Source organism: Strongylocentrotus purpuratus, unplaced genomic scaffold (genome assembly GCF_000002235.5).
Source record: "Strongylocentrotus purpuratus isolate Spur 01 unplaced genomic scaffold, Spur_5.0 spur5_scaffold_18, whole genome shotgun sequence".
Taxonomy (NCBI): Eukaryota; Metazoa; Echinodermata; class Echinoidea; order Camarodonta; family Strongylocentrotidae; genus Strongylocentrotus; species Strongylocentrotus purpuratus.
Window position 1 is genome coordinate 29,574,777 of NW_022145603.1, and position 15,217 is coordinate 29,589,993.

The 15,217-nt window shown below is 37.6% G+C and overlaps 1 long non-coding RNA gene across 2 annotated transcripts; it reads right to left on the bottom strand.

Moving 5' to 3' along the window:
- Positions 1 to 4,036: 4,036 nt before the first annotated feature.
- On the bottom strand, positions 4,037 to 14,792 carry LOC115925557. 2 transcript variants are annotated; one of them, XR_004064794.1, is made up of 5 exons: positions 14,630 to 14,792; positions 8,828 to 9,013; positions 6,846 to 6,961; positions 6,505 to 6,598; positions 4,037 to 4,314 (listed from the first exon to the last, which is right to left on the bottom strand). It is a non-coding gene; the product is annotated as an uncharacterized LOC115925557 (long non-coding RNA). The 2 variants fall into 2 exon arrangements; XR_004064793.1 differs by having other exon boundaries at positions 4,037 to 4,349.
- Positions 14,793 to 15,217: the final 425 nt, after the last annotated feature.

Genomic DNA, 15,217 nt, shown 5'->3' on the forward strand with positions numbered 1-15,217 from the left:
ATTAAATTACCTGAGGTAAATGTTCTCATATGATGGTCTAGTACTTTCTATGGTTTGCTCTTGGTGAGCTCCACTCTATATACGTGTATGCTACATTCCCTGAGCAGTGGTGTAGCTACAAAGGGACACAATGTACGTCTCCCAATCAAATGGTGGAAAACAAGACAAAATGGAAGAGGAAAAAAGACATAAATAAAGGGAGATGGAATAGGGAGGTTAAAACAAAAATTATATTAATCCCTTAATTAATATCATCCCCTAATTCTGAGATCTTACAAATTCACATTCAATTCACCTATTAGTACAGGTTCCGCCCTCCTCCATAATAACAGTGCCCCCTAAACGGCTGGGCCAATGCTACACCACTGTCTCTACCTCAAGTAAAACTGTATGATCCTTAGGCAAATGAAATTGCTACACAAAAGCTGTTATTAAATGCTATACCTCTGTCATTTCACAAAACTGACTCAAAACGAAACAATTCTTGGCAAATTCGTCTGTTATTGGTCTATCATCAGTGTGACTGAGGTATTCAACATACATGTTACATCAGCTTACTTCAAATCATCAAGTCCGGTTGGGTGGTCGCTTTACACGACCTTTACACGAAACTAAAACGGAAGATCATCCAACCTTTCGTAGATTTGCCTTACGGTTTTCACAAAGTGTCTGGCAAATTGGACCAGACTATTTGAAGATGAGAGGGGTTTATTTTGTAATCATATTACTCCCGACATTTCGTGAATAAAGGGGCATGTTTTCACAAAAGGTCTGGTAACGCTGCCACAATGACCCGATGATTCAAAGTGAGCCTGTTACATTAACCCTATGTTCTAAGGCAGTGTATGAGCCTGTGTACTATGAGCCTAAGGAGATGATAGCCAAAGACTAGAGTAACCAGGCTTGCTATTTAAGAGAAAACAAGTTTGGGTGAGGGGTGCTATATGGTAGGCCATTTACTTAAGTTTATTGTTGAGAAAATGGACTGCCCGTTATCAGTGTTCAAACTTCGTGAATTGTGGTATAAGTCTTACAATGAAAGATAAATAGCATCAATGTCTGAGCTGTACAGTCTATATGATATATATGCATAACAGAATCTAAAAAGGGCCAAGATATGGACCTAATTACTACTTGGCATATAATTTAGGCACCACAGTTTGGCAGAAATAAATGGTTTCACAATATGGCTGATGTCGGCACCACTTTATTGGGAAAATAGTCTAAACTGCATGGCAGATGTCAGCACCAGTGCACAGGAGAAATGGGCCCCACTACGTGGCGGATATATGTACCACTCCGTAGCAAAAAGGGTACCACTATGTGGCGGATATATGTACCGTTACCTAGCAGATACATGCACAACTACAAGGCTGATGAAAGTATAGCTGACAATGGGTCAGCCTATGTTGTGGATATAAGCACCACTACATAGCAGAAATGAGTCATTACAGACTGACTACAGGCATCACTGACATAGCAGATAAAAGGCTAATAGCATAGATACTAGAGACTACAATGGTTTATCTTCAAACAAGGCTGTTTCAGCCCTAAACTATGCAATTAGGTTATAATTGTAACCTAATTAAAACCAAAATGATATTGGAGGACCACTCCATAGCAGACATGAGCCATATACAAGAAGCCATTAAAGAGTTGGAATTATAACATCATTCTAAACAAATTGAGAAAAAGAATCACCATATAGACTGTGCAAGCCTTAGACTGATTGATGCTCTGGTGCCATGAACCTTCCCGCTCATAAACATCAGCATGATTTAAAAATTATAATCTATATAGTCTTTGTTATCATTTCCCAGGCTCATAGACATAGCAAAGTTATTGTTGGAACATGTGGATTAACTGTTTAACTTCATATATGCCAGTATCGATCATGAAAGGCATTTACATGTACTTGTAACATCAGTATTTTTCAGTTATTTTGGTATGTTATGTATGTATTTTGTCTCTTTACGTGTATGTTTATATTGCATTACTTGTACATACCAACCAGTGGAAATCAGATTTCCTGATGCAGACAAGAAATAATGTACTTATAATTATACTTATTTGAGTTCAAAGTAACATTACATCAAAAGTCTGTCAGCCCAACAAAATTCTCTCTAATGAGGTCATATGCTGACGATGATGGTCCAGATTTAAATGTCGGCCATGCCACGACACTTTTTATATTTGAAAAACTGATAGATTAGCTTTATATCTAAGTGAAAATAATAATGTAACAGTTCTGTGCCTCGGAATAGAATTGTCTAGATAGATGGCGCTGTAGAAATGTCTATTATTATTATTAAGACAGCATGCAATCTTAATTGTAATCACAAAGTGCTACATGTCCATATGAGAAAATAAATTGCAGTGAAGACTGATTACAAAATAAGTGTCTTCATTGCTTCGTTTTGTTTTGTGTTTTGTTTTGTTGCTTAAATTGTTTCCTTATTTCAAATTCGGTGTGATGTTCTTACCTTCTTCTCCTCTGCTTTTCTCTCTGTCATGTCCTTGGTAAATGTGCTTTTCTTGAACCACTTAGTGGAGCTAGCTTGCAGTCCTTACATTGTCAGATGTTTGCTTGTGAGATGAGCTGAACGGGGATAATGAGTCTGTTTGGCTGGCGGGCTTCTCTTGAATGTCGTTTCCTTGTGACATGAACTGAACGGGGATGATGAGTTTGTTTGGCTGGCGGGCTTCTCTTGAATGTCGTTTGCTTGTGAGATGAACTGAACAGGATAATGAGTCTGTTTGGCTGGCGGGCTTCTCTTGAATGTCGTTTCCTTGTGACATGAGTTGAACGGGGATGATGAGTCTGTTTGGCTGGCGGGCTTCTATTGAATGTCGTTTGCTTGTGAGATGAGCTGAACGGGGATGATGAGTCTGTTTGGCTGGCGGGCTTCTCTTGAATGTTGTTTGCTTGTGACATGAGCTGAATGGGGATGATGAGTCTGTTTGGCTGGCGGGCTTCTCTTGAATGTTGTTTGCTTGTGAGATGAGCTGAACGGGGATGATGAGTCTGTTTGGCTGGCAGGCTTCTCTTGAATGTTGTTTGCTTGTGACATGAGCTGAACGGGGATGATGAGTCTGTTTGGCTGGCGGGCTTCTCTTGAATGTCGTTTGCTTGTGAGATGAACTGAACGGGGATGATGAGTTTGTTTGGCTGGCAGGCTTCTCTTGAATGTCGTTTGCTTGTGAGATGAACTGAACGGGGATGATGAGTTTGTTTGGCTGGCGGGCTTCTCTTTAATGTCGTTTGCTTGTGAGATGAGCTGAACAGGGATGATGAGTCTGTTTGGCTGGCGGGCTTCTCTTGAATGTTGTTTGCTTGTGAGATGAACTGAACGGGGATGAGGAGTCTGTTTGGCTGGCAGGCTACTCTTGAATGTCGTTCGCTTGTGAGATGAGCTGAACGGGGATGAGGAGTCTGTTTGGCTGGCGGACTTCTCTTGAATGTTGTTTGCTTGTGAGATGAACTGAACAGGGATGATGAGTCTGTTTGGCTGGCAGGCTACTCTTGAATGTTGTTTGCTTGTGAAATGAACTGAACGGGATGATGAGTCTGTTTGGCTGCCGGGCTACTCTTGAATGTTGTTTGCTTGTGAGATGAACTGAACGGGGATGAGGAGTCTGTTTGGCTGGCGGGCTTCTCTTGAATGTTGTTTGCTTGTGAGATGAACTGAACAGGGATGATGAGTCTGTTTGGCTGGCGGACTTCTTTTGAATGTTGTTTGCTTGTGAGATGAACTGAACGGGATGATGAGTCTGTTTGGCTGGCGGGCTTCTCTTGAATGTTGTTTGCTTGTGAGATGAACTGAACAGGGATGATGAGTCTGTTTGGCTGCCGGGCTACTCTTGAATGTTGTTTGCTTGTGAGATGAACTGAACGGGGATGATGAGTCTGTTTGGCTGCCGGGCTACTCTTGAATGTTGTTTGCTTGTGAGATGAACTGAACGGGGATGATGAGTCTGTTTGGCTGCCGGGCTACTCTTGAATGTTGTTTGCTTGTGACATGAGCTGAACGGGGATGATGGGTCTGTTTGGCTGGCGGGCTTCTCTTGAATGTCGTTTGCTTGTGAGATGAGCTGAACGGGGATGATGGGTCCGTTTGGCTGGCGGGCTTCTCTTGAATGTCGTTTGCTTGTGAGATGAGCTGAACGGGGATGATGGGTCCGTTTGGCTGGCGGGCTTCTCTTGAATGTCGTTTGCTTGTGAGATGAGCTGAACAGGGATGATGAGTCTGTTTGGCTGGCGGGCTTCTCTTGAATGTTGTGAGATGAACTGCTCAGTAAGGAGGAGGAGGTTATCTGCAAGGTAGATGTCCAGGTAGATGAATAGACATCTTCAAAGAAAATTGATGGGTACCCATTGATGAAAGAGATGTGGAGGCAGTAGGAGAAAGATGAAGCAAGGTAGAGAGAATGAGAGAGAGAGATAAAGATAGAGAGACAGACAAACAGAGAGAGGGAGAGAGAGAGAGAGAGAGGGAGAGAGAGAGATAAAGATAGAGAGACAGACAAACAGAGAGAGGGAGAGAGAGAGATGGGTAATAGGGAGATGAATGACAGCCTACAATGATTATAAAAACTGTGTGACTTTGTAGGTATTTATTTTGGTACATCCACCAGCCAAGCTAGCAAGCATGCACGTACAGGGGGGGGGGGGTTTGGGGGATAAATGCCCCCTAACAGAGAGAGAGAGATACCTGGAATTCCCGCTGAACAAATTAAAATGCAAACAAAACAAACAAAAAATCACATTTTTTAAAGAATTAGCATTGATTGGATAAGAAGTTCCAAAGGATACCTGAATAAACCAGTTAGCGTGTTTATTCGTATTAAAAAAAGAAAATTAAAATAAATTATTTCATGACGCAAAGTTATTCTGCGTCTGCACAAACCGATGTGGGTTCAAAGACCTTGGTCTTTGCTTGAGCCTTGTTCATCAAAATCATTTATTTACTTTCCTTTAGGGGGGAGGTATTGAGTTCTGGAAAGGGTCAGGAAATTGTCCATTTTATCTTCCAACCTATTTGTAATGACACAAGATTAATCAATATAAATTTTTGGGAAAATTGTGATTTACTGCTGTGTTTTATCACAATAAAAAATAAAAAAGATAATAGTATAATGTGTAATGATAAGGGACCACCTTGAAAGCGTATTATGTGGCTAAAAATTACACTATTTGATAGACCCCTTCAAAACAATTCATCCTAAGTTTGTTTATGTTATAATACTTTAATCAAATTTCTCAATTAGATTATTAGAACTTTCTTACCCTTCCCAGAACTCAACCCTCCCTTTTAGTAATCAAAAAGAGCAATTTTGGCTCTAAAAGGGCCCTTTTGCCCCCTTGATTATGCATATTTCACCCCTAACGAGGCAACTTGAAAAAAACACAATATTGGCTTCAGAGGGGCACTTTGCTGGAATTGAAGAATAATTTTTTGACCATGACAGGGCACTGTATATTACCACATTGGGCAATTTTGGCTCTAGAAGGACACTCTTGCCATTTGACAAAGATTTTTTTTCTTCCCCTGACGGAGAAAAATTTGCATGGAAGCCCCCCCCCCCCCCCCCCCCCCGCCCTTTGGAACTTCCTGGATCCGCCCCTGACTACTAGAAGATACGCTGAGTAAGACTGGGTCAGTGGAAGGTCGTATTACCTTAATCGAGGCAAGCTGGTCCGAGTAAGAGGATATGGTCAACTAATGGTGTAAGTCAAATATTTATGGGATATTTACTGCTGCAGGGATTAACTTACGCAGACTAGGAAGCCCCTGTCTGAACATGGCTATAACTTTATTATGATAATTTAACCATAGAGTAAGGATTTTGGTATGCTTCAACAATGTCCTTTCATTCTTTTAACTTATTAGAATATAAAATGTGTAAATTTACTTAATTACTGTTACTACTCAATGCTCAAGATATGATTTATGTATATTTGATGAATTACTGTGCAATGCTAGATAGATAGATAGACACTATTATAGATATAATACAAATATACACTGTTCTGATAAGTTCTGGTTAAAACTATGGCCAAAGAAAATAGTCACTGAGGCCCATAGTTTTAACCAGTACCTTGAAAAGAAGACAGCTAGGGTATATTATTTTTGTTTTTTAAATCCTGTATAAACAGCAACAAAATGTATTTAAGAAGAAAAGAAAAATTGTTAAAATTATAATTTCTAACATTTTAACTTCTTTTTTTATTTAAACAAATTTATACAAGTTTAGAAATGTAAACATTTTGATGAAATGTTTAAATTAAAAATTAAAAAATTACCAACAACAAAAAATTTCAACTCCCTAATAGTATTTTCCAATTAGTACCTTTTCAGAGCAACCTTAAAATGGTTAAAATATTTCTGGTCACATGACGAGCTCTCAATCAATCTAAAACTAATCAATTTTTGATGCACTGATATAGATATGTCATTTACTACCACTTTTCATGATCCTTACTCTTCTCAAATAAGCACTTACCTTCGATAACGATGTACTTTCTCTCCTAGCCCTCCTGCTATTCCTGAGGGACTCTTTCCATTCCTCAGCTATGCTTCAATAGGTTCCTCACATTCTATGAATTGAGAATCATTGAGATGTGGTTATTTATACTATAGTTGTATTGTATAATTTTGTATTTCATATGTATGTCTATATTTTCTGTAAAATGTGGACCAATAAAACTTGAAACTTGAAATGTCAAGAAGTGCATACCATTGTATGTTGTCAATAATTAGATCATCAGAATATACTGAAGTTGTGCAAAATACAAACTTTCTTATTGGCAATGATTCTACTTCCATTTTATGCAATATACTTACAATGCTGTGTGCAATAATGCAGAACAAACTGCCTTGTTGAATCTCTTGAGCACCGTAGCCCTTTAAGGGTCATAGCCTGGCAGCGTGGGCGTCGGCGATTTATCATCTGTATAATCCTAGTATGATGAAAATACATGTAAGATATAGTTAATACACTTAATATACTTAATCGAATGATCAAGACAAATGAATGACTAAAATATTTCAGTTATATTTCAGTAATCTGTTCACAATGATAACATGAAATATCGAAATACAAAAATAAGTTATGGAATATATATTATTATCAAAGTGTGCCTATACAAAAATCATATCATATCTTTCTAGTAAATGTAATATATGGAATTGCTCTTTAATAATTCTTTGAACAATTTCTAATTAGTTTGCTAAATGGTTGTTTGGTATATGTTCATTTTGTAATCACTGCATTGGTAATTCATATTCCTGTGATCTCTTGACTTATGCATCAAGAAATAATTGACACTCTGTTCCTAAAATCTAAATGATGTACATAAAAGAGACCAAATGAGGTGAAAGTGTATTTGCAGCCAATATGTCTGTGAAATTATTAAACTGATCATTCAGATTTCAAAATATTTCAAAATACATGTATAAGCTGAAAAACTCTCTTGATAAGAAACATGGGTGGATAGTGATTCTTTACAATTTTGATATATTTGGATGCCTCTGTGGATGTATTATAAGCACTATAAAATTTAGCCCCTAAAACATTTCCGCTTTCAAGAAAAATTAAATATAAAAATTTACCGGTGCTCCCGGTAGATTTTGATAAATTTCAAATAGCGCCTACGGCCGTACAATAGCTAAGACCATGAAAATCTCAGAATATGTAGTTGTGATAAAATGTCCAAACGGAAACAGCTAATCAATTGATTTAGTCAAGAAACATTGTTTTATAGCTTAATTAATATCTTGACCATGAAAATCTCAGAATATGTAGTTGTGATATATAATTTCCAAACGGAAATAGCTAATCAATCGATTTTAGTCAAGAAACATTGTTTTATAGCTTAATTAATATCATGACCTTGAGAGGGAGCTATATAATAAACTTCCACCTTGTGCTGTTGATCATATGACATCATTTGACACCGCTCTCATTCAAAAGTACAAAATTATTAAGTCAACTTAAATTTCTTCTTCCCATACTTTTATTGATACATTTATATGACAAACTTTGCAAACGTTGTTGGTCCGTATTACTTGCTCTTATTATACTTTTGTAATGTTTTTTTTATGGAAATGTTACATTTTGTTGTTGTTTCATTTTCTCATTCATGTATTGTGTTGAATTTCATATTTATATGCACAGGGCCCTAAAGGATAACAGTGACTAAGCCACCTTCGGTATGATAAAACAAAAACATATGAATAACTAATTTTTTTAAAGTAAATATTCAAAAAGATTTTCATGAAACTGTAATTACTTCATCAACTTAGGAAGTTTTCATCCTTATAACGCAAGCTGTGATGTAGGAAACAAAACCAAGTATTTTTTTATTTTTTTAGTAAATAATGTTTTACATTTTCAACTGTTCAAATATATATTATTAAGATTTAATCAACAAACACTAAATATGAATTCTACGATTTTCTGAAGAAAACAAATAATTCTGAAAATCTATCGCTTAAAATAGAATGGACCGTTCCCATGCCCTAAAATTATTTGATATGACCCCTTTTTTCTAGTAAAGCAGGAGAATTCTTGTGACAACTTGCCACAACATGTTTAGGGTACAGATACGCTTATTCTCCTTGGATGTTGTTTGTAATAAAGCCTTAAAAAACAATCTTAACTTGTAGTTCTGAAATGTACATGAAGATTAGGGGATATATTCAACCAACAATTCCATACAATTTCCATCAAGATCTGTTGACTACTTTTAAAATCTTGTATCGCTGTTGAGAAACCCCCTATTGGGTTATATAGTTTTGTCCGACCCTATTGTTTGAGTACTCACTCTTCCGCCGTGTAAACATCTCGATGCTGGTAGCACACGCGGGAGAGGTGTCTCGTCTTCCACTTACACCTCTCCCCGGCCCTTGTCCTACACAGGCACCAGTGCGCTACCAGCGCCCACGGCCCCACGTTCACATTGACCTACGGCGGCAGGCGGCCCGTTGTCTTGTGGATACTCCATAATAGACTGCAAGGAGAAGAGAAAAACTGAGTGGTCATTTATTAATCTTATTAGGCCTGTACTGTTTTTATGAGATAATCATTGTAGCACACATTCTTAAATGAGCAAGTTCTAGATTTCTTTAATTGATATATGCTTGTAATGTTGTTCGGTTCCTCAATATAATGTTTACATTTAGATTACTACATACAGGCATTCCTTTTAGTCACAACATATTCAACTTTCTAAATTTTTTTCTTCATTGTTTGATGTGAATGCTCGGGCCATGCTCTAGGGCCATGCATCTCAGATTGAACGTTGTTAAACGATGCCTTTAATGCGATCTCACAAATCTTTAAACTTTTCTAGTCCGCCTCATGTAATGTCTGCACCCCTAGTAAAATTCTATTTGTTACGGGCCTGTGACCTATGTATGTAGGAAGGCCGGAGATGGCCTTTGAATGAGGAAATGTCTCCCCCCCCCCCCCTCCTTCATCGAGAAATCATCGATTATTTGACATAATCAAGAAGCAAAGAATGGGAGGGGCTCAGGGGGCTAAATGAGGGCTCCTTAGCCCTTCACCTGCTTAATAATAGGGTTGCAGTTCTAACAGATAATTCCTAGCACTCTTAACACAGAGGCAGCCCAGCAGATATGTTGTAGGATTGATAACTACTGGCTAACTGACCAGGTTTTAATGTATAAAAACATTACTGCATTCTGTGTAGCATTCCACATACATTCCATGCAAAGTAGAAGAAACAAATTAATATTCATAAAGTCACATACAAGTATAAATCAACATCACAAAGTATCTTGAATATTCAAACATAAACAATAAACAAAGGGTATATATTAAATATTCATAGTATATGTAAATTATACTTTAAGCTTAACTGCATCAGGTGAACATTGAACCAATCAGAGAGAGAGAGAGAGAGAGATAGATATATGAAAGGAAAGTGGATGAAAAGGGTGAATGTGAATGAGGGATAATGAAAGGGATGAATCATGGATATGAAGGGGAGTTTAAGAGTTCAAAATAAATCCCTACAAACTAGTCTTCCTATTACAAATAAAATGTCCTCATTTCATAATCTCAATCAAATGTCTTCATTATCGTCATTAATCATCCCATTCTATCTTTGTTACCAGCATCATCATAATATTAATTTAATCAAGATTATTATCATAACTTTCCTCATCATGATTAACTTCAACATTTTTGTCGTCACCATCATCATCATCATCATCATCATCATCATCAACATTCACCCTCTATATTCACATCAATTCATAAATCAATGAGCTAATTGAGGTTGGTATAGTGAGGGGAGGGTTGTTGATTCCTGTGCTGTTATCGACCGACGTTATCAACATGCACACGAATATCCTTCCCCAAAACTTGTTATGGCTTATTTTGTAAATTCTTTAAGTAAGTGTCCTTTTCCCTTTGGATATGGGCCCCCTTTTCTTCTCACCCTAAAATGTACTCTTAATTTAAAGCGACTAAGAGCATCTTTTTCTTTCATTTCACCCAAAGCTCGCTCACTACGCTTGCATTTTAAGTTATTATGATTTTGTTTCTTATATAAAGATCTTTTAAGTCTTTCATGATTAGGATTTTTCCTCCCTCTTTATAAGATGTAATTTTTCGCTTTGCGACTTCACAAATTAAAAAATTGAAATCTTAAATTAAATATTCAGACCATCAGACTCAACTGCAAAGTATGATGCTTAACCCTTACTGTACTGAGCTATTTTGAGCACCTCACTGACTGGGGGGGGGGGGCAAGGAGGCCCCCCCCCCCACTATGATCTCGGCCATTGAATGTCCGAAGGACACAAAAATGTGCATGTTTGTAGATATTTACGTCAGGAACAAGATGGTATAATTAGTTTTTTCCTACTAAGCAAATTTTTGTCGTCATAGCCTAATTACTTATGCAAAATGCTAATTTTATGCATTTTACAGAAAACATATTTGTCTGTAGACTTGTGAATAATCTTGAAAATGTATTGAATAAATGTTTCCTTCATCTCAAAATGTTTTTCTGAAGAAAAAAAGTTCGAAATTCATCATTTTATTTTCTTATGTATTTTATTGTTGTTTTATTTCTAATGTATTCTTTTGTTCGTGAATACATCAAGTTACTTTGAGAAACATATAAAAGCAATTTGATATCAATTCATATCTCCCACTTAGGAAGAAATACATCGTCCTAATCTAAACCTGTATTCACATTTCTGCTTGTACATGAATATATATGCAATTATAGCACTTTTTAATGACATGCGCATACTAATTGTTATGTAACACCTTACAGGTATATCCAATTTCAACGAAAATGGTATCAAAATGTGCGTAAGACTTGAGGGAAAAAAGTCATGAAACGACAATTCAAAATTCCAAGCGGTTGCGGCGCAATCTCCGAAAATGTCGAGACAGTAAGGGTTAAGCAGTATCTTGGACCATGTGCAGAGAAAAACAAACAATGAAATCATCCCTGATAATCTAATCACAATGTAGGGGTATCATATGGCCTAAAAATGTCTATAAATTGTATATTTTTGCTTTGAGGTTTCCCTTTGTGCGTGCCCCCCCCCCTTTTTTTTCCAGAAAGTGCCCTTTTTTGTTGGTGCCCTTCCCCCCCCCCCCCCCCACTTTTAAAGTCGCTCTGCCAGGCTCTCGTCCATGGTGAGAGGTGATTGTTAAATCTTGAAGAACAAAACATGCAGGAAAAACTGAGGTTTTTTAAAGCTAGGATATCGAAATTCGAGACGTGAATAACCCCCTCCAACACCCTCTTCTGTTCAGTTCCTTCGCTACCTTGCGGGGTCACATTAATGATGCCATCCAATTTCTAAACACCCCCCTTGAAAAATCCTGCGTATGCCACTGATCACTAGTATCATTATTATCAACTTACTGATTACTTCTAGGCTAGGTGTTAAAATTAAAACAATTATTCTCAGATTCTAATCGGGCGACTATACACACAAACAAATCAACGATTCTCTTTCAGTGGGGAAGGGGGAGGAGACAAGTGTGAAGCTTATAAAACCTTTGACAAGCAAATAAAAAGGTCATCACATTTCTACATGTTACTTTCTAGGTGATTTTTCTTGATCCAAGTTGTCTGATGAAGCAAAAGGGTAATTACCGTATTTGCCGGCGATAAGGCCGCACCGCCGCATAGGCCGCACCCCCAACTTGGACATTTCAAAGAGGAAAAAAAAAAAAAAAAAAAAAAAAAACCCAACGGACAAAACAAAATAATCGTAATTTTCTTGTAAAACACTATTTTTTTTTACAAACTGATACCAAATTCATCAATATTCTTATAATTTACCGGAAGTTTAGCTCAAAAAGTGATCGCGGGCAGATTTGGTGTCCGATACCCCTACCACAATGTACGGTGTAATGCGAAACTGCATGAAATGGAAAAACAAAATGGCGACTTTGAATGGATGCTTCGCGGCAGCTTCGTTAAATGGTCCCTTCCTTTACTTTTGCAATGCATTGGCACGAACTTAGATCAAGATCTATCGGTAAATGTTGGTTTAGCAATTTATTTTCGTATTCATGTCAACAATGCAAGATAAAACTGTCGGTAAGATGTGTTTAAATGTCTTGTACAATCTAGTTATTGTACCGTTAGTAGATCTAGTCCCATACGTGCAAATTCGTGCTGGTTTTGACTTTTTTTTTTTTTTTACTCTTTCGTCGTAAAGGCCGCACCCCAACTTTTTGATATTTTCTCTTCCAAAAATACTGCGGCCTTTACGCCGGCAAATACGGTAGTACACTTGAAATTAGGGGCGCATTTGATGGTGAGAGGAAAAGATGACACTTATCAGAAAAAAGAAGCATGTGTCAAAGTACAAAGAGTAATTATCAGGGGTGAAAATGGGGCACTTCTTACACCTTTAAAATGCGGCGCTCACTAGGGATGAAAAAAGGCACCAAGATTAGGAAATGGGCATTTGCCAACAGAAAAGGGGCACCCATCAGATATTGATAGGGGCATTTATAAGAGGTGAAAAGGGGCATTTATGAAAAGGGGATAGGTCCCTTTTTAGAAAGGAAAAGGGGCATGTACCATTGTTAAAAGGGAAATTATCAGAGGTGAAAAGGGGCACTTATCGCACCTGAAAAGAGGAAATGACCAGATATGAAAAGGGGCCCTTATGAGAATAAAAAAGGGGCATAATAAAGGAAAATGTGCATTAGTTGAAAGAAAAGGGGCACCAATTAGATTTTATTACGGGGATTTATCAAAGGTAAAGGGGGCACTTAATCAAAGTGAAATGGACTCTGGAGTAACTTCTTGTACCTGAAAAAAGTCATTTACCAGAAATGAAAAGGGGCTTTTATGAGATGGGAAAGGGGCTCTTTTTTTAATGGGGGCATTTATCAGGAAAAGGGGCACTTATTAGAAAGGAAAAGGGGCTCATGTGAAAATATAAGGTTTGCTTATCCGAGTTAAAAAGGGAGTAGTTATTAAAAGTGGAAGGGGCACTTTCTACGAAGGAAAAGGGGCATTTGTCAAAATAAAAAAGATACCTCTCAGATTTGAATAAGGCAATTATCAGAGGTGAAGAGGCACTTATCAGAGATGAAAATGGGCACTTATCAGAGTGCTCTGTTTGTGTATATATATATGTATGTTACATGTAGGTATGACAGAATGGCAGGGATTTTGCTTGGGGGGGGGGCCAAATAACCATGCCAAGTCCTTCTATCAAATATTAAATTAGGGCCGCATTGAGGATCTAGGCCTACTCTTGATGCCATGGGCGTAAATCTGCAATTGATACCTATTGTTCAGGGGGGGGGGATGATCTATTCATTCATCCCCCCCCCCTGAACAATAGGTATTACGTAAGGATTTACGCCCATGCTTGATGCAAGGAAATGTAAATATTAATCACTATCAAAATAAAATATAAATATTTAAAAAATAAACAAATTATTTTTGGACTTGGTTTGTTAGTATTTGTCACTAAAACTTTGGGTTGCTAATCCAGGATCCCACCCTCTGTGCAACAAACGTGGCATGAAATATATGCGAAACCCTGAAGATGAAATATTTAATTAATATTCATCAATAAATAATAACTAATATAAATAAATAAAAATGAACAAATCATGTTTTTTAATTCTTTCAAAGTTTCAAACCAACCAATGGCAAAATGAGCCGTTAGTAGGCCCCTACTTGTTTTTAAAGGCTGGCTGTACCAGTTCAGCCAGAAGGGATTAGACCACCCAGCAAGGTCACTGACACTGACAGGTGGCTACATAGCTCATTAAAAATTCAGCTCTCAATCAATAACATAAGAAAAAGAGGATCATGGTGGACCAACAGGCACCGATTGGGGAAGTTTTCTATATACTATAGAGGGAGCAAGTAGCTACAAGTATAGTGTGGCTTTAACAAAACTTTTGGTTCCTATCCGGCATTCGATTTAAACGTGTCTTCATGTACTGGAGCCAAAAGCTGCACGTACACCATGCCACCATCACCATCACCCTCCGGCCTCCTGCACAAACAATCGCCTGCTGGTATCGCACACACTCAAGATCAAACACGAGTACATCACTTTTCACAATCGACTGTATTGAAATTATTGATTGTTACCGTCATCCAACAATGCTTGTAAATGATGTAATTCCTCTCATCATGTCAGCATCCCAGTCATAACCTGAATCCACTTTGGAATCGTCTTTAACGTTCACGTTGAGATGTTGTACCCCATTACTAATATTGGATGACAATGAATCTGGATATCTGGCCGGTTTGGTACCATATTAGGCCATCGGGAGACTATTCAGACTGGTCATCACGTGCTACGACTCCTCGATCCCTACGTACCCTCGAACAAACTTACTCCAGCAGCCGCAAGGCCACACCTTATCTCCCACCCATTTGGCCAATGAAACTTGATTGCGAGTTTCCCGTCACATTTTTTTCAGCTCATAGTGGGGCAACTGTTTAATTATTCATTATTCATTATTTCCTTTTTACGAACATTTAATTCACCTTTGTTGGTTAAACCTGTGTATTTCCAGTTTGTTAACTTAATTAATGCATGTATGAACATCGCATTATACGCATATCTTGTTTATTTTTATTAATACAAACATCAATATTGTAAAAATAAACCACACATATACATGCTATAAATCCAAATAGAACAGTACTATGTCCCATACTCCCATTTGCAGC